This window comes from Pseudophryne corroboree, chromosome 8 (assembly GCF_028390025.1).
Source record: "Pseudophryne corroboree isolate aPseCor3 chromosome 8, aPseCor3.hap2, whole genome shotgun sequence".
Lineage (NCBI taxonomy): Eukaryota > Metazoa > Chordata > Amphibia > Anura > Myobatrachidae > Pseudophryne > Pseudophryne corroboree.
Window position 1 is genome coordinate 413,444,054 of NC_086451.1, and position 23,265 is coordinate 413,467,318.

Sequence of the window (23,265 nt, forward strand, 5' to 3'; positions counted from 1 at the left end):
CAATACTTCCATGTGCCGTTTGGAATCTGCATCACCTGATCACTGTCGTGTCCATAAACATCTTCTGGCAGATATGGACATCGCACTTTACTCTTGATGCCAGAGTGCAAATATCCCTCTGTGCATCTCGCATATATAGAAATGCATCCTTTAAATGCTCTATAGTCAATAAAATACTGTCCCTGTCAAGGGTATCAATATTTTCAGTCAGGGAATCCGACCAAGCCACCCCAGCGCTGCACATCCAGGCTGAGGCGATCGCTGGTCGCAGTATAACACCAGTATGTGTGTATATACCTTTTTAGGATATTTTCCAGCCTCTCAGCTGGCTCCTTGAGGGCGGCCCTATCTGGAGACGGTACCGCCACTTGTTTTGATAAGCGTGTGAGCGCCTTATCCACCCTAAAGGGTGTTTCCCAACGCGCCCTAACTTCTGGCGGGAAAGGGTATACCGCCAATAATTTTCTATCGGGGGAAACCCACGCATCATCACACACTTCATTTAATTTATCTGATTCAGGAAAAACTACAGGTAGTTTTTTCACACCCCACATAATACCCTTCTTGTGGTACTTGTAGTATCAGAAATATGTAACACCTCCTTCATTGCCCTTAACATGTAACGTGTGGCCCTAAAGGAAAATACGTTTGTTTCTTCACCGTCGACACTGGAGTCAGTGTCCGTGTCTGTGTCGACCGACTGAGGTAAATGAGCGTTTTACAGCCCCTGACGGTGTTTGAGACGCCTGGACAGGTACTAATTTGTTTGCCGGCCGTCTCATGTCGTCAACCGACCTTGCAGCGTGTTGACATTATCACGTAATTCCTTAAGTAAGCCATCCATTCCGGTGTCGACTCCCTAGAGAGTGACATCACCATTTCAGGCAATTGCTCCGCCTCCTCACCAACATCGTCCTCATACATGTCGACACACACGTACCGACACACAGCACACACACAGGGAATGCTCTGATAGAGGACAGGACCCCACTAGCCCTTTGGGGAGACAGAGGGAGAGTTTGCCAGCACACACCAAAAACGCTATAATTATACAGGGACAACCTTTATATAAGTGTTTTTCCCTTATAGCATTTTAATATATATAGTCATATCGCCAAATAAGTGCCCCCCCTCTCTGTTTTAACCCTGTTTCTGTAGTGCAGTGCAGGGGAGAGCCTGGGAGCCTTTCCACCAGCATTTCTGTGAGGGAAAATGGCGCTGTGTGCTGAGGAGAATAGGCCCCGCCCCCTTTTTGGCGGGCTTCTTCTCCCGTTTTTCTGAGACCTGGCAGGGGTTAAATACATCCATATAGCCCCCAGGGGCTATATGTGATGTATTTTTAGCCAGAATAAGGTACTATCATTGCTGCCCAGGGCGCCCCCCCCAGCGCCCTGCACCCTCAGTGACCGCTGCTATGAAGTGTGCTGACAACAATGGCGCACAGCTGCAGTGCTGTGCGCTACCTTATGAAGACTGAAGAGTCTTCTGCCGCCGTTTCTGGACCTCTTCACTTTTCGGCATCTGCAAGGGGGGTCGGCGGCGCGGCTCCGGGACGAACCCCAGGGTGAGACCTGTGTTCCGACTCCCTCTGGAGCTAATGGTGTCCAGTAGCCTAAGAAGCCAATCCATCCTGCACGCAGGTGAGTTCACTTCTCTCCCCTAAGTCCCTCGTAGCAGTGAGCCTGTTGCCAGCAGGACTCACTGAAAATAAAAAACCTAACAAACTTTTACTCTAAGCAGCTCTTTAGGAGAGCCACCTAGATTGCACCCTTCTCGGCCGGGCACAAAAATCTAACTGAGGCTTGGAGGAGGGTCATAGGGGGAGGAGCCAGTGCACACCACCTGATCCTAAAGCTTTTACTTTTGTGCCCTGTCTCCTGCGGAGCCGCTAATCCCCATGGTCCTGACGGAGTCCCCAGCATCCACTTAGGACATCAGAGAAATACAGACACCAAAATCCCAGCATCTGTCAGAACACTGATGCCGGAATCCCGACAATTTAGCATCCTGACGCTGAAATAGCTGGGATCTCGATGGCAAGTGTTGCTGGGAGTGTTAGGATTTTGTTGCAGCGGGTAAGGTTAGGTTTGGGAAACACCTGGGGGGTTAGGATTAGATGCGGGGGGGATTTAGGGTTATGCAGGGGGGGGGGGGGGGGGATAGGTTTAGGCACTAAGGGGGGAGGTTAGGGTTAGGTTGAGGGAGAGTTAGCGTTAGCCTGCGGGTGGGGGTGGGGAGTTAGGGTTAGGCTGCTGGAGGGGAGGTTAGGATTAGTTTAGGGTTAGGCTGCGGGAGGTGAAGTTGGGGTTGGGCACTAGGGGTAGGGTTAGGGATACTTACCACAAGACATTATTAGGATGTCATCGCTGGACATGGAAGACACAGCTGCAGCCACCATACAGGGTTAGTGACTGCTAGATCACCAGGGATGTTTTGTAAAATTCTAATGAACTCAACAGTTGATCATGCTGTTGCTGAATACTGCCCCCTGGTGCTTGTGGTGATTGTACAGGTACAGAATCTTTCTCCCACTGTTGCTAAATACTGCCCCCTGGTGCTTGTGATTGCACATGTACTGCATCTCTCTCCTGCTGGTGTTGAATACTGCCCCCTGGTGCTTGTGGTGATTGCACATGTACTGCATCTCTTTCCTGCTGTTTCCAAATACTGCCCCCACCACCGCCCACCCATGGTGTTTATGATGATTGCACAGGTACTGTATATCTCTCCTGCTGTTGCTGAATACTGCCCCCTGGTGCTTGTGGTGATTGTACAGGTACAGAATTTGTCTCCCACTGTTGCTAAATACTGCCCCCTGGTGCTTGTGATTGCACATGTACTGCATCTCTCTCCTGCTGTTGCTGAATACTGCCCCTGGTGCTTGTGGTGATTGCACATGTACTGCATCTCTTTCCTGCTGTTGCTAAATACTACCCCCCCCCCCCCCGTGTTTATGATGATTGCACAGGTACTGTATCTCTTTCCTGCAGTTACTTAATACTGCCCCCTAGTGCTTGTGGTGATTGCACATGTACTGCATCTCTGTCCTGCTGTTGCTAAATACTGCCCCCTGGTGTTTATGATGATTGCACAGGTACTGAATCTCTTTCCTGCTGTTGCTGAATACAGACCCCTGGGGCTTGTAGTGATTGTACAGGTACTGCACCTCCCTCGTGCTGTTGCTGAATACTGTCCCCTGGTGCTTGTGGTGATTGCACAGGTACTGCATCTCTCTCCTGCTGTTGCTGAATACTGCCCCCTTGTGCTTGTGATTGCACATGTACTGCATCTCTTTCCTGCTGTTGCTAAATACTGCCCCCCCCCCCCCCCTCCCATGGTGTTTATGATGATTGCACAGGTACTGCATCTCTTTCCTGCTGTTGCTGAATACTGCCCCCTGGTGCTTGTGGTGATTGCACATGTACTGCATCTCTTTCCTGTTGTTGCTGAATACTGCCCCTCCTGGTGTTTATGATGATTGCACAGGTACTGCATCTCTTTCCTGCTGTTGCTGAATACTGCCCCCTAGTGCTTGTGGTGATTGCACATATACTGCATCTCTTTCCTGCTGTTGCTGAATACTGTCCCTCCTGGTGTTTATGATGATTGCACATGTACTGCATCTCTCTCCTGCTGTTGCTGAATATGGATCCCCGGGCGCTTGTTGTGATTGTACAGGTACTGCATCTCCCTCCTGCTGTTGCTGAATACTGCCCCCTGGTGCTTGTGGTGATTGCACATGTACTGCGTTGCATTCCTGCTGTTGCTGAATACAGACCCCTGGCGCTTGTTGTGATTCTACAGGTACTGCATCTCCCTCCTGCTGTTGCTAAATACTGCCCTTTGGTGCTTGTGGTGATTGCACATGTACTGCACCTCTCTCCTGCTGCCGCTGAATACTGCCCCCTGGTGTTTATGATAATTGCACATGTACTACATCTCTCTCCTGCTGTTGCTGAATACGGACCCCTGGCGCTTGTTGTGATTGTACATGTATTGCACCGTTCTCCTGCTGCCGCTGAATACTGCCCCCTGGTGTTTATGATAATTGCACATGTACTGCATCTCTCTCCTGCTGTTGCTGAATACGGACCCCTGGCGCTGGTTGGGATTGTACAGGTACTGCATCTCTCTCCTGCTGTTGCTGAATACTGCCCCCTGGTGCCTGTGGTGATTGCACATGTACTGCATCTCTTTCCTGCTGTTGCTGAATACTGCCCCTCCTGGTGTTTATGATGATTGCACAGGTACTGCATCTCTTTCCTGCTGTTGCCGAATACAGACCCCTGGTGTTTATGATGATTGCACAGGTACTGCATCTCTTTCCTGCTGTTGCTGAATACTGCCCCTCCTGGTGTTTATGATGATTGCACAGGTACTGCATCTCTTTCCTGCTGTTGCCGAATACAGACCCCTGGTGTTTATGATGATTGCACAGGTACTGCATCTCTTTCCTGCTGTTGCTGAATACTGGTCCTCCTGGTGTTTATGATGATTGCACAGGTACTGCATCTCTTTCCTGCTGTTGCTAAATACAGACCCCTGGTATTTATGATGATTGCACAGGTACTGCATCTCTTTCCTGCTGTTGCCGAATACAGACCCCAGGTGTTTATGATGATTGCACAGGTACTGCATCTCTTTCCTGCTGTTGCTGAATATGGACCCCTGGCGCTTGTTGTGATTGCACAGGTACTGCATCTCTCTCCTGCTGTTGCTGAATACTGCCCCCTGGTGCTTGTGATTGCACATGTACTGCATCTCTTTCCTGCTGTTGCTAAATACTGCCCCCCCCCCTCCCATGGTGTTTATGATGATTGCACAGGTACTGCATCTCTTTCCTGCTGTTGCTGAATACTGCCCCCTGGTGCTTGTGGTGATTGCACATGCACTGCATCTCTTTCCTGTTGTTGCTGAATACTGCCCCTCCTGGTGTTTATGATGATTGCACAGGTACTGCATCTCTTTCCTGCTGTTGCTGAATACTGCCCCCTAGTGCTTGTGGTGATTGCACATATACTGCATCTCTTTATTGCTGTTGCTGAATACTGTCCCTCCTGGTGTTTATGATGATTGCACATGTACTGCATCTCTCTCCTGCTGTTGCTGAATATGGATCCCCGGGCGCTTGTTGTGATTGTACAGGTACTGCATCTCCCTCCTGCTGTTGCTGAATACTGCCCCCTGGTGCTTGTGGTGATTGCACATGTACTGCGTTGCATTCCTGCTGTTGCTGAATACAGACCCCTGGCGCTTGTTGTGATTCTACAGGTACTGCATCTCCCTCCTGCTGTTGCTGAATACTGCCCTTTGGTGCTTGTGGTGATTGCACATGTACTGCACCTCTCTCCTGCTGCCGCTGAATACTGCCCCCTGGTGTTTATGATAATTGCACATGTACTACATCTCTCTCCTGCTGTTGCTGAATACGGACCCCTGGCGCTTGTTGTGATTGTACATGTATTGCACCGTTCTCCTGCTGCCGCTGAATACTGCCCCCTGGTGTTTATGATAATTGCACATGTACTGCATCTCTCTCCTGCTGTTGCTGAATACGGACCCCTGGCGCTGGTTGGGATTGTACAGGTACTGCATCTCTCTCCTGCTGTTGCTGAATACTGCCCCCTGGTGCCTGTGGTGATTGCACATGTACTGCATCTCTTTCCTGCTGTTGCTGAATACTGCCCCTCCTGGTGTTTATGATGATTGCACAGGTACTGCATCTCTTTCCTGCTGTTGCCGAATACAGACCCCTGGTGTTTATGATGATTGCACAGGTACTGCATCTCTTTCCTGCTGTTGCTGAATACTGCCCCTCCTGGTGTTTATGATGATTGCACAGGTACTGCATCTCTTTCCTGCTGTTGCCGAATACAGACCCCTGGTGTTTATGATGATTGCACAGGTACTGCATCTCTTTCCTGCTGTTGCTGAATACTGGCCCTCCTGGTGTTTATGATGATTGCACAGGTACTGCATCTCTTTCCTGCTGTTGCTAAATACAGACCCCTGGTATTTATGATGATTGCACAGGTACTGCATCTCTTTCCTGCTGTTGCCGAATACAGACTCCAGGTGTTTATGATGATTGCACAGGTACTGCATCTCTTTCCTGCTGTTGCTGAATATGGACCCCTGGCGCTTGTTGTAATTGCACAGGTACTGCATCTCTCTCCTGCTGTTGCTGAATACTGCCCCCTGGTGCTTGTGATTGCACATGTACTGCATCTCTTTCCTGCTGTTGCTAAATACTGCCCCCCCCCCTCCCATGGTGTTTATGATGATTGCACAGGTACTGCATCTCTTTCCTGCTGTTGCTGAATACTGCCCCCTGGTGCTTGTGGTGATTGCACATGTACTGCATCTCTTTCCTGTTGTTGCTGAATACTGCCCCTCCTGGTGTTTATGATGATTGCACAGGTACTGCATCTCTTTCCTGCTGTTGCTGAATACTGCCCCCTAGTGCTTGTGGTGATTGCACATATACTGCATCTCTTTATTGCTGTTGCTGAATACTGTCCCTCCTGGTGTTTATGATGATTGCACATGTACTGCATCTCTCTCCTGCTGTTGCTGAATATGGATCCCCGGGCGCTTGTTGTGATTGTACAGGTACTGCATCTCCCTCCTGCTGTTGCTGAATACTGCCCCCTGGTGCTTGTGGTGATTGCACATGTACTGCGTTGCATTCCTGCTGTTGCTGAATACAGACCCCTGGCGCTTGTTGTGATTCTACAGGTACTGCATCTCCCTCCTGCTGTTGCTGAATACTGCCCTTTGGTGCTTGTGGTGATTGCACATGTACTGCACCTCTCTCCTGCTGCCGCTGAATACTGCCCCCTGGTGTTTATGATGATTGCACAGGTACTGCATCTCTTTCCTGCTGTTGCTGAATACTGGCCCTCCTGGTGTTTATGATGATTGCACAGGTACTGCATCTCTTTCCTGCTGTTGCTAAATACAGACCCCCGGTATTTATGATGATTGCACAGGTACTGCATCTCTTTCCTGCTGTTGCCGAATACAGACCCCAGGTGTTTATGATGATTGCACAGGTACTGCATCTCTTTCCTGCTGTTGCTAAATACAGACCCCTGGTATTTATGATGATTGCACAGGTACTGCATCTCTTTCCTGCTGTTGCCGAATACAGACCCCAGGTGTTTATGATGATTGCACAGGTACTGCATCTCTTTCCTGCTGTTGCTAAATACAGACTCCTGGTGTTTATGATGATTGCACAGGTACTGCATCTCTTTCCTGCTGTTGCTGAATACAGACCCCTGGCGCTTGTAGTGATTGTACAGGCACTGCTTCTCTTTCCTGCTGTTGCTGAATACTGCCCCCTGGTGTTTATGATGATTGCACAGGTACTGCATCTCTTTCCTGCTGTTGCTGAATACTGCCCCTCCTGGTGTTTATGATGATTGCACAGGTACTGCATTTCTTTCCTGCTGTTACTAAATACAGACCCCTGGTGTTTATGATGATTGCACAGGTACTGCATCTCTTTCCTGCTGTTGCTGAATACAGACCCCTGGCGCTTGTAGTGATTGTACAGGCACTGCTTCTCTCTCCTGCTGTTGTTGAATACTGCCCCCTGGTGTGTATGATGAGTGTACTGGTAGTGCAGCCCTCACCTGCTTACACTACTCATCTTTATGTACAGTATCTTTCTAACAGCTCTCAACAAAATCAATGTCCCTTACAATAAATGTAAGACCCATGCTTAGTGAAGAAAGTTTATCACGTAAAGCTTTTTGCTTGGATTTAAGCATTTACATTATAAACTCAGGTAATCTAATGTCAGTTTGGTTTTCTTTAAAGCCTCTAATTTGTGTCTATCATTGCATTAATGTGATAATGTGAGGCATGGCTCGGATGCACCCTCTTTCCCTTTAACAGTGCACTGATAGTTATCCTGTATGAAAGCACTCAGCCTCTCAATGTTCCTGGCCTTGAAGATTTACTTCCATTAAGCAAACATCCATCTTTCCCGTGTCACCGCTCACTCCTGTCACATGTCTCTCCCCTACAGATGGACAGGCTTGCCGTGTCTTGCAAGGCATGGCCTTCTTCACTGTTTCTCCCGTTGGGACTTTTGTCCAATCCCATCACAATAACCATTGGTTCTGAAACCACAGCTATTTCAGCCTTTCAAGTTGCCTCCCAATACAGGCTTTGTAGTTTGGGCATTGCCTGGAGAGGCTTGCCATCCTTGGTGGCCCAATCCTGGACTGGTATCAAGCAGGCTTTCCATGAACATTTATACAGGGAGGTAGTATGGAGCGAAAGGGAAGTTATAGGGAAGCGCTATATGGAGTAATAGTAGGGGTAACAGTCAGGGGATGCAGTCGTAATACTGACATTTGCAATGTCGACATTGTTAAAATGTTAACATTAAACATGTCAGCATATGCAGACTGTTAACATGCTCAGTGTCAATATGTGAAATGTCAACAATCTGCACAGACTGACAGTGGAGGGTTAGGTTGAGGGAGGGAGGTTAGGTTGCTGTGAGGGGAGGGTTACCCTGTGGTAGGGGAGGGTTAAGCAGTGAGCGGGGAGGTTAGGTTGCATCTAAGGGAGGGTTAGGCTGTTGTGAGAGGAGGGTTAGGCTGTAGGAGGGGAGGGTTAGGGTTAGGCTGCATCTGGGGAGGGTTAGGCTGTTGAGAGGGGAAGGCTGGGGTTAGGCTGTGCCAGGGGAGTGTTAGGCTGCTGAGAGGGGAGGGCTGGGGTTAGGCTGTGCCAGGGAAGTGTTAAGCAGAGGGCAGGGAGGTTAGGGTTAGGCTGCATCTGGGGAGGGTTAGGATGTGGGAAGGGAGGATTAGGTTGTGGGAGGGAGGCAAGGGTTAGGCTGTGGGAGGGGAGGTTAGTGTTAGCCTTTGGGAGGGGAGGTTAGGCTGTAGGAGGCAAGGGTTAGGTAAGGCTGCTGGGGAAGGGTAGGGTTAGGCTGAGGGAGGGGAGATAAGGGTTAGGCTGTGGGAGGGAGGTTATGGTTAGGCTATGGGAGGGGAGGGTATGGTTAGGCTGCAGGAGGGCAGGATTAGGCTGAGGGGGGGGTAGGGTTAGACTGAGGGAGGGGGGTTAGGCTGAGGGAGGGGAGGTTAGAGTTAGGCTGAGGAAGGCTATTTTAGGGTTAGGCTGCAGGTAGGGAGGGTTAAGGTTAGGCTGTGGGAGGGGAGGTTAGGATTAGGCTGCGTCTGGGGAGGGTTAGGCTGCGGGAGGGGAGGGTTAGGCTGCGGGTGGGAAGGGTTAAGGTTGGCTTGCAAGAGGGGAGGTTAGGGTTAAGCTGCATCTGGGGAGGGTTAGGCTGTGGGAGGGGAGGGTTAGGGTTAGGCTGCAGGAGGGTTAAGCTACGGGCAGGGAGGTTAGGGTTAGGCTACAGGTGAGGAGGGCTAGGGTTAAGCTACAGGAGGGTAGGTCAGGCTGAGTCTGGGGAGGGTTAGGGTTAGGCTGCGGGAGGGGAGGTTAGGGTTAAGCTGAGTCTTGTGGGGGATTATGCTGGGGGCGGGGAGGTTAGGGTTAGGCTGCAGGTGGGGAGGGCTAGGGTTAAGCTGCAGGGAGGGAAGGTTAGGGTTATGCCGAGTCTGGGGAGGGTTACAGTTAAGCTGCAGGCAGGGAGGTTAGGAAGAGGCTGAGTCTTGTAGGGGTTAGGCTGTGCGAGAGGAGGTTAGGGTCAGGCTGTGGCTAGGGAGGTTAGGCTGACGGAGGGGAGGTTAGGGGTAGGCTGCGGGAGGGAAGGACAGGGTTAAGCATCGGGAGGGGAGGTTAGGGATGGTCATCGGACATCAATAATTTTAAATCATCGGTGGTTTATGGCTGATAGTGAATAATTTTGGCATCCATGGGGGAGAACCAGATGGTTTTCCGCCATCGATGCTACAGATGGTTCTTTTTTTTTTTGTTTAACAAGGTGCTGGGGCACGGAACATAGCCCCCTCCCCACAAACCCTTCTTCCTGGTTCTTATTGGCCACTGGAGCAGTCATTGACGGATTAGGGATGACTATTGGTTAGTGAAGCCATCGATGGCCATACATTACAACGTTTTCTACCATTGATGGTTACTTACCATTTTCCCATTCGTCCCTATTTAGGGTTAAGCTGTGGGAGAGGAGGTAAGGTTAGGCACTGAGGTTAGGGATACTTACCACATGAAGTTATTAGGACATCATCACCAGACACAGAAGCTACAGCTGCAGACGCCATACAAGGTTAGTCACTGCTAGAACACCAGGGTTGTTTTGTTGACATTCTAATCTAGTCAACATTTGATCAGTGATGACATGATGAATTTGACAAAATATACCAGCCCCATAGGGAGATGTTATCTGAAGTCATAGGAGCCATTATGTAGAAGGTGCATTTGGAGTCTATGAGGAGATACTGTATAAGCATACCTCCCGTAGCAGCACTCCCTTACGCCCCTGCTTTCACCCTGTCCCAATTCTCTGATTTATATTGTTGGGAGATATGTAATAAGTCACAGTAAAAGTTCAAAGGAGGGGGTCGTATGGGCAGATAAAAGTTACTTGAAAGAGTTATAGGGAGGACAAGTATGATGTAAGGAGGAAATAGAGGGGAGGGATATATTGTGTAGTGAGAGGAACAGTTTGTAGTAATTGGCGCAGCTTTATGTCAAATCACAATAAATAAATATTCCAAAACCTTTCCACAAATTACAAAAAATGCTAAACAAAGGAACTTAGTAAAGTGCGCATAACCCCCCCAGTAAGTTACAGTTTGCGCAGGTACAATATAATAAACCTGTAAAAAAAATCCCACCGTTTGTTCCTTGACTCCACCTGTGAAAGAAATGAGTGGATCACCTATTTCAATTCTTTTCAGAAATATAAATAGCTCTCTCTCTCTATGTGGTCCTAGAAATTAGAGATGAAAGAGCAGTCCATACGAGCCCATACATGATCACAGAGTGTCAGAATCCTGGGGAAGGGTACAGACCACTGGATAGGTAGTGAACATATAGTGGAGCATGTAGGCACCTGTGGGAGCACTGCTGTATAAAGTAATGGCATTCCGGCATTTGGATATAATAATAAAGCTGTGGATGAAGTCAGGGCCATCTTAATGTACTGGTACACTTGGCAGTTGAAGAGGGCCCCACAATTCTAAGGACCTTCGAGCAGGATGGGTGGTGGTCACGCAGAGTGGCGAGACAGCGGTCTCCTCCTGCCGCCCACCCTGCAGCCACACAGTGAATTGCTGTCAGCATGCTGATCAGTGGATGGCTGGAGCTATCCACCAATCAGAGTGCTCACAGACATTCACTGTATGGAAGTATGTAGAGAGATGGTGTGGGACCGCAGGAGGGGCAAGTTTGGATTTGTTTTTAGAATTGGTTCCTGTGAATGGTTGCATAGGGGCCCCAGTGTATTGCTGTGCCCAGGGCCTACAATGCTGTTAAGATGGCCCTGCATGAAGTATATGTCCGCCTCCAGTGTCTGGCCTTTCACAGATGTACTAAGTGATATTGGTGCCATTATAAGGTACGACCACTAGACATGCTCATGGAATATTTATATTTTACTGTAGACACCTTCTGTTAAACGATATTTGTAAATCACATACTGTAGACCCTCTTTGAAAGCCTTTGAGAAACGGAAATTGTCTGGTTGTATATAATCTTTACTGATTGCTACATGGTATAATCATCAGGCAGCAGCATATTTCACGGTGTTCTACAAACACATGTAGGGAAGGTATTTCTAAGTGAAGTAATTGTCCTTAATATTTAATACAGCAGTCCTTGACCCTGGATGTGGGAAGCCTTTGCCCTCTTCCCTGGGGAATCCTTAAAATCTGCTTCATATGATGACCCTGTGTCCTTTGCCATACATTATGTAGGATAACAAACTCAGAGAGAGTGTTTATGTAATCTGACCTTAGGTAATGATATGAAGCAGTCTCCCATTTCACAAGGCACCATAGCAACCCCAGACCTGTCAATCAGCAGCATGGAAGGGTATGTATGGATTATCCGGGGGAGGGTATAGTACACAGTTAACTGCACAAGAACATCAGACCCTGTCTGATAAAAAGTCACCCGTTCCATGTATTATTGAATGCTTTAAACTCCTATGATTGCTGCTGGAAGAAAATCCCCTGAATTTGGAATGGCCTCCTTCTATCTTATTAATAATGTCAGAGATGTTTAAAAAAAGCAAACCCAAGCTGTATAGCTTCAAGTCTGTTTCTTGAAAAGGCAGGGGAAAATGACAAGTAAAAGTAATTATCCAAACTGGCCTGGATAATGCTGACACCATCCCAATACTAGTTTATCATCACCAATTTGTCATTTATGATGATGAATATGGTTTGGTGTTAGAAGCCGTAATCCATAACATTTATAAATAATATCTGACTGTATATTAAACATAATAAATGAGTTCTCAATCTTAGGGGGCAATTCCACTTGGTTGTAAGGTGCCGGTGATCCGATCATTTCCCCGGCACTTTGCAGATTCTTCCTCGCCGACCATAGAGGTACAATGAAAATCTGCAATGCTGCTTCACCGTAATTCTCGTGGATGAGCGCATCTGAACCGCTCATCAGGACCGCTCATCCCCGGAAATCCAATACGGGCCTTAATGTATACATGTCATCTAGACTGGAGGCAGCCATTTTGCAGGACAACCCAATATTGAGAAAGCAGTCCTTTAATTATTAACGAGCAACTTCAGTGAGGCATGTGCTGCTTTGTACATATTGATTACTCTTTAAGTATAGAGAGAAACTATTTCACATGACTTATGCTACAGGTTACACCCCAAAGCCTGGGAATAAGCCACCATGATGTATGCTTACTCTGCAAGAACCAAAGAAGTAAAAAAATAGCAAATACATAAATATTTAACAAACAACTATTTTGTCACTTTATAAAAATAAAAATAAAAAACTTAAAAGTGAGTAAAAAGGCTGCAAACTCCGCTAATTCTATTGGCAATACTGACTTATGTAGGTCACTCTGTTTATTCCCCCACATCCTGGACATATTCTTTGCTTCATTGATCTTAAAAGTGATCTGGGTAAAGAGAACGCCAAATTAAGGTTGTGTCGCAAAGGCTTTTGGGCACAGCATTTTTCAATCTACAGAAAATCATTGTGCAGCTGGCGGAGGACAGTATAGGGACACGAATACATTTACATGGAAAGTATATGGAGCATTGCATGAGATTTTGGGGAAAAAGGAAACAGCATTATATCAATAGATTTCAGTCTGCTCTATAACCTTGTACTTTTAGGAATTGCAAAACACCCAGATGACGTTAGCCTTAAGTTGCCAATCTAGCCTCATAACTTTGTCTTGCTGTGTCTACTGCAGGTGAAATGTATAGTACACTATGGTACAAATTGCAACTGCCAGGCTATTGACCAACCAGCCCCGTTCCAGCAGCAGAACACCCATTCTCTACTGCTCTCACTGGCTGCCTGTAAGTTGGCGAAACGTTTCCAAAGCCCTACATGACCAGAGCCCAAGGTACCTGAAGCAGCTTCTAATTCCTTACCGTCCCACTCGATTACTGAGATCTGTAGATGAAGGACCCTTAGCAGTACCCAGAACCTCTCTGAAGAATTCATCCTTGGGGGGCTTTCAGCTTTGTGGCTCCGACTCTATGGAACTCCATGCCCCACGCAGTGCGAGAGACCCCCACTCTGGAATCTTTCAAAATTAGACTCAAGACTTTCCTGTTTACTCAGCATTTCACTAATGTCCCTTGTTAAGCTTGTATTGTATTTTCTGTCTTAAAGACAAATGTAAAGCACTTTGAGTCCTATTGGGATAAAAGCACGATATAAATAACATTACTTTTATTATATACTAGGCAGTATTGTGGACAGCGTGTGAGCAAACTTCTCCAGTCCACAAACACTGCAGTCCTGGTATAGAGGGCAATTGTGGGCACAAAACAAACAATTAGCATTTACTGAAATTATAAAAGGATTATTGGCCCTGTGGAAACATGCTGTAGATAGCTTACAACTATACTCCTCAGTGTTTGGTCATCACCTGGTAGCCCCAATAGGTCCCAGTGTTTGGCCTCCAAAACTCATCTAGATTTGTCATCATCGTGTGTGGCCAGGTTGGAAAGTAATTTTGCCGTTCGGTACTCATAGTGTGTGTGGTCAGTATTTTGGGTGTGCTGCTGCCTCCCATTTACCGGCTTCTACATTTTCACAATTCTGACAAGACTGTACCCTTCAAGAATATCACACTTACCACATGCCAATGTTCCCAAGCTACTGTAAGGCGGTTGTCATCCTCAGCAAGACAGGAGACCTTTGAGAGAATAGAAACTGGGGACAGAGACAAAAGAATGGCATTATGCGTGAAGAAATAGGGTGCTTTGAGCAAGCAGAAGATTATACAGGTGGAGTAGTTAAAATATAATATTCACTTCTAAATAATTACTGTAGCCAAATGCATAGTGAAAATAAACCTATATATTTAAGGTGCTGGCACTGGCTTGTTTGTAAAAAAAAAAAAAAAATAATGAACCCCCCCTACTTGAGAAAATAAAAAAGTTTACAGATGAACCCAGCGTGTGTGTACATCAGGTAGGGAATATATCTGTGGGATCTGGCTTTGGACCCTAACGGCAGGCTTCACGACCCGGCAATACGCCGGGTCGGTTGCCATAGCGGCGGGGAGACGGAGGCGACGCTGAGAGATGAGCACATCTCCGCGCTGCCTCTCCCTATGTAGTGATGCGACCCGAGAACCCGTTTACACTGCCACTGACCCGGTATTCAACCGGGAATAACCCTTCTTATTACCCGGGTTCAATTTCCGGGTCAGACGACCCGGGAATTTTCCATGGCCCCTTTCACATCGTACAGTGGGGGTCATTCCGACCCGTTTGCATGCTGCGGTTCATCGCAGCGGTGCGAACGGGTCGGAACTGCGAATGCACGGCGGCCGCATTGCGCAGGCATGTCATGCCATTGCCGGCAGCAACGAGGTGTACAAAGAAAGCGGTCTCAGCGGCGACCGCAAGAAGATTGACAGGAGGAAGGCATTCCGGGGCGTCAACTCACCGTTTTCCGGGCATGGAGAACCGAACGCAGGCGTGTCCAGGCGTTTGGAGGGCGGATGACTGACGTCAATTCCGGGACCTTCATCACTGGATCCATCGCACAGGGTAAGTAACTGCAGGGCTAGTCTTGTTTTACACACAACTTTTTTAGCATAGCAGGGCGTCTAGTTGATCGCACGAGCAGCAAAAAGTTTCTACGTGCGATCAACTTGGAATGACCCCCAGTGACCAGTGTCGACTCGGCAATATGCCCGGTCGATACCGGATTATTTTTGCGATGTGAAAGGGGTATTAAGCAGCCAGTATTTACACTGCACAGAAACAATATAACCCAACCAAATCTAGCTCTCTCTGCACGTGTTATATCTGCCCCCCCCCCCCTACAGTGCACATGGTTTTGCCCATTAGAGGAAAATGTTGTTATGCAATCAACCTTGAATTAGGCCCATAGTCTATAAAAGTGTCGTGTTGTTGTGACATTAATCTCTCCCACATTTTACTAATTAGCATAAAATGGAGCAAGACTTCAAGGTAAATAGTGATATAGCATAACTATAGAATATGAAGAAGCACGCGGTAAGGCAAGACTTTTATGTGTCTTGTATAAGAACATCCTCCTATACGTCACTAGGTGAGCAGAAGCTGACAAGTCCTCTGCAGGGTATAAAGTGAATGCCATCTTTCTGTAAATGATAAGTATTTACGGTTTATTTGCAGATTTTTAGAGATTACAGTAACAGTAACTTTGGCGTATGACATTTTTGTGCTCCTTAGTAGTTGGTACTTTGTATCACCATCTGCTTCCAAAAGCTTCCACCATTTTCTTCAAATGCTTCACCTTTCTCTTCTCAACATGGACCTGGTGATGGATTGGTTCCATTTCTTCACCCCAATCAAGGTTTTATTTTTCATATCGCAGACTTCCAATTTTCTCTACGGGGTTATTGAAAAGGCTTCCTGCTGACAGTTTTCCTATGTGCATCATGGTTGCACGGTTGCCTAGACCTGTAGTGAAAGCAGAATGGACATTTCCATTAAGCCAATGGCTTCTTATAAAATCTACATAGGGAGTGAGAGTGGCAACGAATACAGTTGATACCTGTAAAGTTTGCAAATGAGGCCCAATAACACCATCTAACTGCTGCTTAAGCATTGCACATAGAAGGTGGGAAGACGTTACCTATGTAATCACTGCCTGAGGCATTCATGAAGGAGAGGAGGTGGCAATACCCAACGAATCAATACATGGACAGTTCAGAAACAAGATGGAGCAGTGACAGCAAGCCAATCACTGCCACAAGAGTACACAAAGGGGGTGGGATAGGCAACAATTAAGCAATGAAAGCCTGGAGAGTTTACAACGAGTATGGAACATCCAACCAATCAAATCCTGGAGAGTTCACAAATGTGATGGGACAATGACACCCAACCAGCCAATGTCGCAACAATTCACAAGGGGATGGGACAGCCAAAACCAATGAATCAATGCCTGAAGAGTTCACAAAGGGGCACGGTATAAACAGCCCATCAATTTGCTGCTGGGGCTTTCCACAAAAGGGTTAGAGTGCCACTACCCACCTATGGCCTGAAAGCCATGCTGTGGGCATGATGGCATAACTTATCCATGTGCTGCATGAACAACTCGCTCTTCCAGTCTGTGGCGGTGGAAAGTAACCAACTTCCCATTTCTGCCTGGGAAAACAAGTGAATGATTACCAGGATTTGTCATAGGTTTCTCTAGTATGTACATAACGCGTAATCCTTCAGCCTGCGAGCAGCTAAATAATAAGATTTTACTCACCGGTAAATCTATTTCTCGTAGTCCGTAGTGGATGCTGGGAACTCCGTAAGGACCATGGGGAATAGCGGCTCCGCAGGAGACTGGGCACAACTAAAAGAAAGCTTTTAGACTACCTGGTGTGCACTGGCTCCTCCCACTATGACCCTCCTCCAAGCCTCAGTTAGGATACTGTGCCCGGAAGAGCTGACACAATAAGGAAGGATTTTGAATCCCGGGTAAGACTCATACCAGCCACACCAATCACACCGTATAACTCGTGATACAATACCCAGTTAACAGTATGAAATACAACTGAGCCTCACAACAGATGGCTCAACAATAACCCTTTAGTTAACAATAACTATGTACAAGTATTGCAGACAATCCGCACTTGGGATGGGCGCCCAGCATCCACTACGGACTACGAGAAATAGATTTACCGGTGAGTAAAATCTTATTTTCTCTGACGTCCTAGTGGATGCTGGGAACTCCGTAAGGACCATGGGGATTATACCAAAGCTCCCAAACGGGCGGGAGAGTGCGGATGACTCTGCAGCACCGAATGAGAGAACTCAAGGTCCTCCTCAGCCAGGGTATCAAATTTGTAGAATAAGGCAAACGTGTTTGCCCCTGACCAAGTAGCATCTCAGCAAAGTTGTAAAGCCGAGACCTCTCGGGCAGCCGCCCAAGATGAGCCCACCTTCCTCGTGGAGTGGGCTTTTACTGATTTTGGATGCGGCAGTCCAGCCGCAGAATGCGCCAGCTGAATTGTGCTGCAAATCTAGCGAGCAATAGTCTGCTTAGAAGCAGGAGCACCCAGATTGTTGGGTGCATACAGGATAAATAGCGAGTCAGTTTTCCTGACTCCAGCCGTCCTGGAAACATATATTTTCAGGGCCCGGACTACGTCCAGTAACTTGGAATCCTCCAAGTCCCTAGTAGCCGCAGGCACTACAATAGGTTGGTTCAAGTGAAAAGCTGATACCACCTTAGGGAGAAACTGAGGACGAGTCCTCAATTCCGCCCTATCCATATGGAAAATCAGATAAGGGCTTTTATATGACAAAGCCGCCAATTCTGAAACACGCCTGGCCGAAGCCAAGGCCAATAACATGACCACTTTCTACGTGAGATATTTCAGATCCACGGTTTTTAGTGGCTCAAACCAATGTGATTTTAGGAAACTCAACACCACGTTGAGATCCCAAGGTGCCACTGGAGGCACATAAGGGGGCTGAATATGCAGGACTCCCTTAACAAATGTCTGAACTTCAGGTAGTGAAGCCAGTTCTTTCTGGAAGAAAATGGACAGAGCCGAGATCTGGACCTTAATGGAACCCAATTTTAGGCCCATAGTCACTCCTGACTGTAGGAAGTGCAGAAATCGACCCAGCTGAAATTCTTCTGTTGGGGCCTTCCTGGCCTCACACCACGCAACATATTTTTGCCAAATACGGTGATAATGGTTTGCGGTTACTTCTTTCCTGGCTTTTATCAGCGTAGGAATGACTTCCTCCGGAATGCCCTTTTCCTTCAGGATCCGGTGTTCAAACGCCATGCCGTCAAACGCAGCCGCGGTAAGTCTTGGAACAGACAGGGCCCCTGCTGTAGCAGATCCTGTCTGAGCGGTAGAGGCCATGGGTCCTCTGATATCATTTCTTGAAGTTCTGGGTACCAAGCTCTTCTTGGCCAATCCGGAACCACGAGTATCGTTCTTACTCCTCGTTTTCTTATTATTCTCAGTACCTTTGGTATGAGAGGCAGAGGAGGGAACAAATAAACCGACTGGTACACCCATGGTGTCACTAGAGCGTCCACAGCTATCGCCTGAGGGTCCCTTGACCTGGCGCAATATCTCTCTAGTTTTTTGTTTAGGTGAGACGCCATCATGTCCACCTGTGGCCCTTCCCAACGGTTTACCATCAGTTGGAAGACTTCTGGATGAAGTCCCCACTCTCCCGGGTGTAGGTCGTGTCTGCTGAGGAAGTCTGCTTCCCAGTTGTCCACTCCCGGAATGAACACTGCTGACAGTGCTAAGACGTGATTTTCCGCCCATCAGAGAATACTTGTGGCTTTTGCCATCGCCATCCTGCTTCTTGTGCCGCCCTGTCGGTTTACATGGGCGACTGCCGTGATGTTGTCTGATTGGATCAGTACCGGCTGGTTTTGAAGCAGGGGCCTTGCCTGACTTAGGGTATTGTAAATGGCCCTCAGTTCCAGAATATTTATGTGTAGGGACGACTCCTGACTTGACCAAAGTCCTTGGAAGTTTCTTCCCTGTGTGACTGCTCCCCAGCCTCGAAGACTGGCATCCGTTGTCACCAGGAACCAGTCCTGTAAGCCGAATCTGCGGCCCTCTTGAAGATGAGCACTCTGCAGCCACCACAGTAGAGATACCCTGGTCCTTGGAGACAGGGTTATCAGCCGATGCATCTGAAGATGCGATCCTGACCACTTGTCCAAGAGGTCCCACTGAAAGGTTCTTGCATGGAACCTGCCGAATGGAATTGCTTCGTAGGAAGCTACCATTTTTCCCAGGACTCGTGTGCAGTGATGCACCGATACCTGTTTTGGTTTCAGGAGGTCTCTGACTAGAGATGACAGCTCCTTGGCTTTCTCCAGCGGGAGAAACACTTTTTTCTGTACTGTGTCCAGAACCATCCCCAGGAACAGTAGGCGTGTGGTAGGAACCAGCTGTGACTTTGGAATGTTTAGAATCCATCCGTGCTGTTGTAGCACTTCCCGAGAGAGTGCTACCCCGACCAACAACTGCTCCCTGGACCTCGCCTTTATAAGGAGATCGTCCAAGTACGGGATAATTAAAACTCCCTTTTTTCGAAGGAGTATCATCATTTCTGCCATTACCTTGGTAAACACCCTCGGTGCTGTGGACAGCCCAAACGGCAGTGTCTGGAATTGGTAATGGCAATCCTGTACCACAAATCTGAGGTACTCCTGGTGAGGATGGTAAATGGGGACATGCAGGTAAGCATCCTTGATGTCCAGGGATACCATGTAATCCCCCTCGTCCAGGCTTGCAATAACCGCCCTGAGCGATTCCATCTTGAACTTGAATTTTTTTATGTATGTGTTCAAGGATTTCAAATTTAAAATGGGTCTCACCGAACCGTCCGGTTTCGGTACCACAAACAGTGTGGAATAGTAACCCCGTCCTTGTTGAAGTAGGGGCACCTTGACTATAACCTGCTGGGAATACAGCTTGTGAATTGCCGCTAGCACAGCCTCCCTGCCTGAGGGAGTTATCGGCAAGGCAGATTTTAGGAAACGGCGGGGGGGAGACGCCTCGAATTCCAGCTTGTACCCCTGAGATACTACTTGAAGGATCCAGGGATCCACCTGTGAGCGAGCCCACTGATCGCTGAAATTTTTGAGGAGGCCCCCCACCGTACCTGGCTCCGCCTGTGGAGCCCCACCGTCATGCGGTGGACTTGGAAGAAGCGGGGGAGGACTTTTGTTCCTGGGAACTTGCTGTTTGTTGCAGCCTTTTTCCTCTACCTCTGCCTCTGGACAGAAAAGACCCGCCTTTTCCCCGCCTGTTTTTCTGGGTACGAAAGGACTGTACCTGATAATACGGCGCTTTTTTAGGCTGTGAGGGAACCTGGGGCAAAAATGCTGACTTCCCAGCTGTTGCTGTGGAAACTAGGTCTGAGAGACCATCCCCGAATAACTCCTCACCCTTATAAGGCAAAACTTCCATGTGCCTTTTTGAATCTGCATCCCCTGTCCACTGCCGAGTCCATAAGCCTCTTCTAGCAGAAATGGACAATGCACTTATTTTAGATGCCAGCCGGCAGACCTCCCTCTGTGCATCTCTCATGTATAAGACTGAGTCTTTTATATGCTCTATGGTTAGCAGAATAGTGTCCCTGTCTAGGGTGTCAATGTTTTCCGACAGGGAATCTGACCACGCAGCTGCAGCACTGCACATCCATGCTGAGGCAATAGATGGTCTAAGTATAATGCCTGCGTGTGTATATACAGACTTCAGGATCGCCTCCTGCTTTCTATCAGCAGGTTCCTTTAGGGCGGCCGTATCCGGGGACGGTAGTGCCACCTTCTTTGACAACCGTGTAAGCGCTTTATCCACCCTAGGGGGTGTTTCCCAACGTGACCTATCCTCTGGCGGGAAAGGGAACGCCATTAGTAACTTTTTAGAAATTACCAATTTTTTATCGGGAGAAGCCCACGCTTCTTCACACACTTCATTTAATTCTTCAGATGGGGGAAAAACTATTGGTAGTTTTTTCTCCCCAAACATAATACCCTTTTTTGTGGTACCTGGGTTTATGTCAGAAATGTGTAATACCTCTTTCATTGCCTCAATCATGCCACGAATGGCCCTAGTGGACATTAAATTAGACTCATCGTCGTCGACACTGGTATCAGTATCCGTGTCGACATCTGTGTCTGCCATCTGAGGTAGCGGGCGTTTTAGAGCCCCTGATGGCCTTTGCGACGCCTGGGCAGGCACGAGCTGAGAAGCCGGCTGTCCCGCATTTGGCATGTCGTCAAATTTTTTATGTAAGGAGTCGACACTTGCACGTAATTCCTTCCATAAATCCATCCACTCAGGTGTCTGCCCCGCAGGGGGTGACATCACATCTATAGGCATCTGCTCTGCCTCCACATAAGCCTCCTCATCAAACATGTCGACACAGTCGTACCGACACACCGCACACACACAGGGAATGCTCTAACAGAAGACAGGACCCACAAAAGCCCTTTGGGGAGACAGAGAAAGAGTATGCCAGCACACACCAGAGCGCTATATAATACAGGGACTAACTGAATATAAGTTATACTGCGCCTAAATTTAGTGCCCCCCCTCTCTTTTTTACCCTTTCTGTAGTGCAGACTGCAGGGGAGAGCCAGGGAGCTTCCTTCCAGCGGAGCTGTGAGGGAGAAATGGCGCCAGTGTGCTGAGGGAGATAGCTCCGCCCCTTTTTCGGCTGACTTTTCTCCCGCTTTTTTATGGATTCTGGCAGGGGTAATTATCACATATATAGCCTCTGGGGCTATATATTGTGATTATTTTGCCAGCCAAGGTGTTTTTTAGAGATGAGCGGGTTCGGTTCCTCGGAATCCGAACCCGCCCGAACTTCAGCTTTTTTTACACGGATCCGAGCGACTCGGATCTTCCCGCCTTGCTCGGTTAACCCGAGCGCGCCCGAACGTCATCATGACGCTGTCGGATTCTCGCGAGGCTCGGATTCTATCGCGAGACTCGGATTCTATATAAGGAGCCGCGCGTCGCCGCCATTTTCACACGTGCATTGAGATTGATAGGGAGAGGACGTGGCTGGCGTCCTCTCCATTTAGATTAGAAGAGAGAGAGTGAGATTGAGACAGAGACACTTGATTTACTGGAGCTTAGGAGTACTAGAGAGTGCAGAGTTTACTAGTGACTGACCACTGACCAGTGACCACCAGTGCAGTTTTATTTAATATAATCCGTTCTCTGCCTGAAAAAAACGATACACAGTGACTCAGTCACATACCATATCTGTGTGCTCAGCCCAGTGTGCTGCATCATCTATGTATAATATCTGACTGTGCTCACACAGCTTAATTGTGGGGGAGACTGGGGAGCAGTTATATAGGTTATAGCAGGAGCCAGAAGTACATATTATTAAAATTAAACAGTGCACACTTTTGCTGCAGGAGTGCCACTGCCAGTGTGACTGACCAGTGACCTGACCACACTGACCACCAGTATAGTATACTATATTGTGATTGCCTGAAAAAGTTAAACACTCGTCGTGTGACTTGTGTGGTGTTTTTTTTTTTATTCTATAAAAAACTCATTCTGCTGACAGACAGTGTCCAGCAGGTCCGTCATTATATAATATATACCTGTCCGGCTGCAGTAGTGATGTATATATATTTTTTATATCATTATTTATCATCCAGTCGCAGCAGACACAGTACGGTAGTTCACGGCTGTAGCTACCTCTGTGTCGGCACTCGGCAGTCCATCCATAATTGTATACCACCTACCCGTGGTTTTTTTTTCTTTCTTCTTTATACATACTACATCTCATTATCATCCAGTCTATATTAGCAGCAGACACAGTACAGTACGGTAGTCCACGGCTGTAGCTACCTCTGTGTCGGCACTCGGCAGTCCGTCCATAATTGTATACCACCTACCCGTGGTTTTTTTTCTTTCTTCTTTATACATACATACTACATCTCATTATCAACCAGTCTATATTAGCAGCAGACACAGTACAGTACGGTAGTCCACGGCTGTAGCTACCTCTGTGTCGGCACTCGGCAGTCCGTCCATAATTGTATACCACCTACCCGTGGTTTTTTTTTCTTTCTTCTTTATACATACATACTACATCTCATTATCAACCAGTCTATATTAGCAGCAGACACAGTACAGTACGGTAGTCCACG

At 47.7% G+C, this 23,265-nt stretch overlaps 1 protein-coding gene across 3 annotated transcripts in view; it reads right to left on the bottom strand.

Annotated features, from left to right (window-relative positions):
- Positions 1–23,265, bottom strand: part of SLC8A2 (solute carrier family 8 member A2) — a 418,203-nt gene that overhangs the window by 351,214 nt on the left and 43,724 nt on the right. The window contains exons 2-4 of one of the 3 annotated variants that reach the window (XM_063937875.1): positions 15,898–16,064; positions 14,243–14,319; positions 12,975–13,045 (exon numbers count right to left, since the gene is read on the bottom strand). The gene's annotated coding sequence lies outside the window, so the exon portion shown is untranslated. The remainder of the gene's footprint in view (positions 1–12,974; positions 13,046–14,242; positions 14,320–15,897; positions 16,065–23,265) is intronic. The other 2 variants (XM_063937877.1, XM_063937876.1) reach the window with 2 other exon arrangements.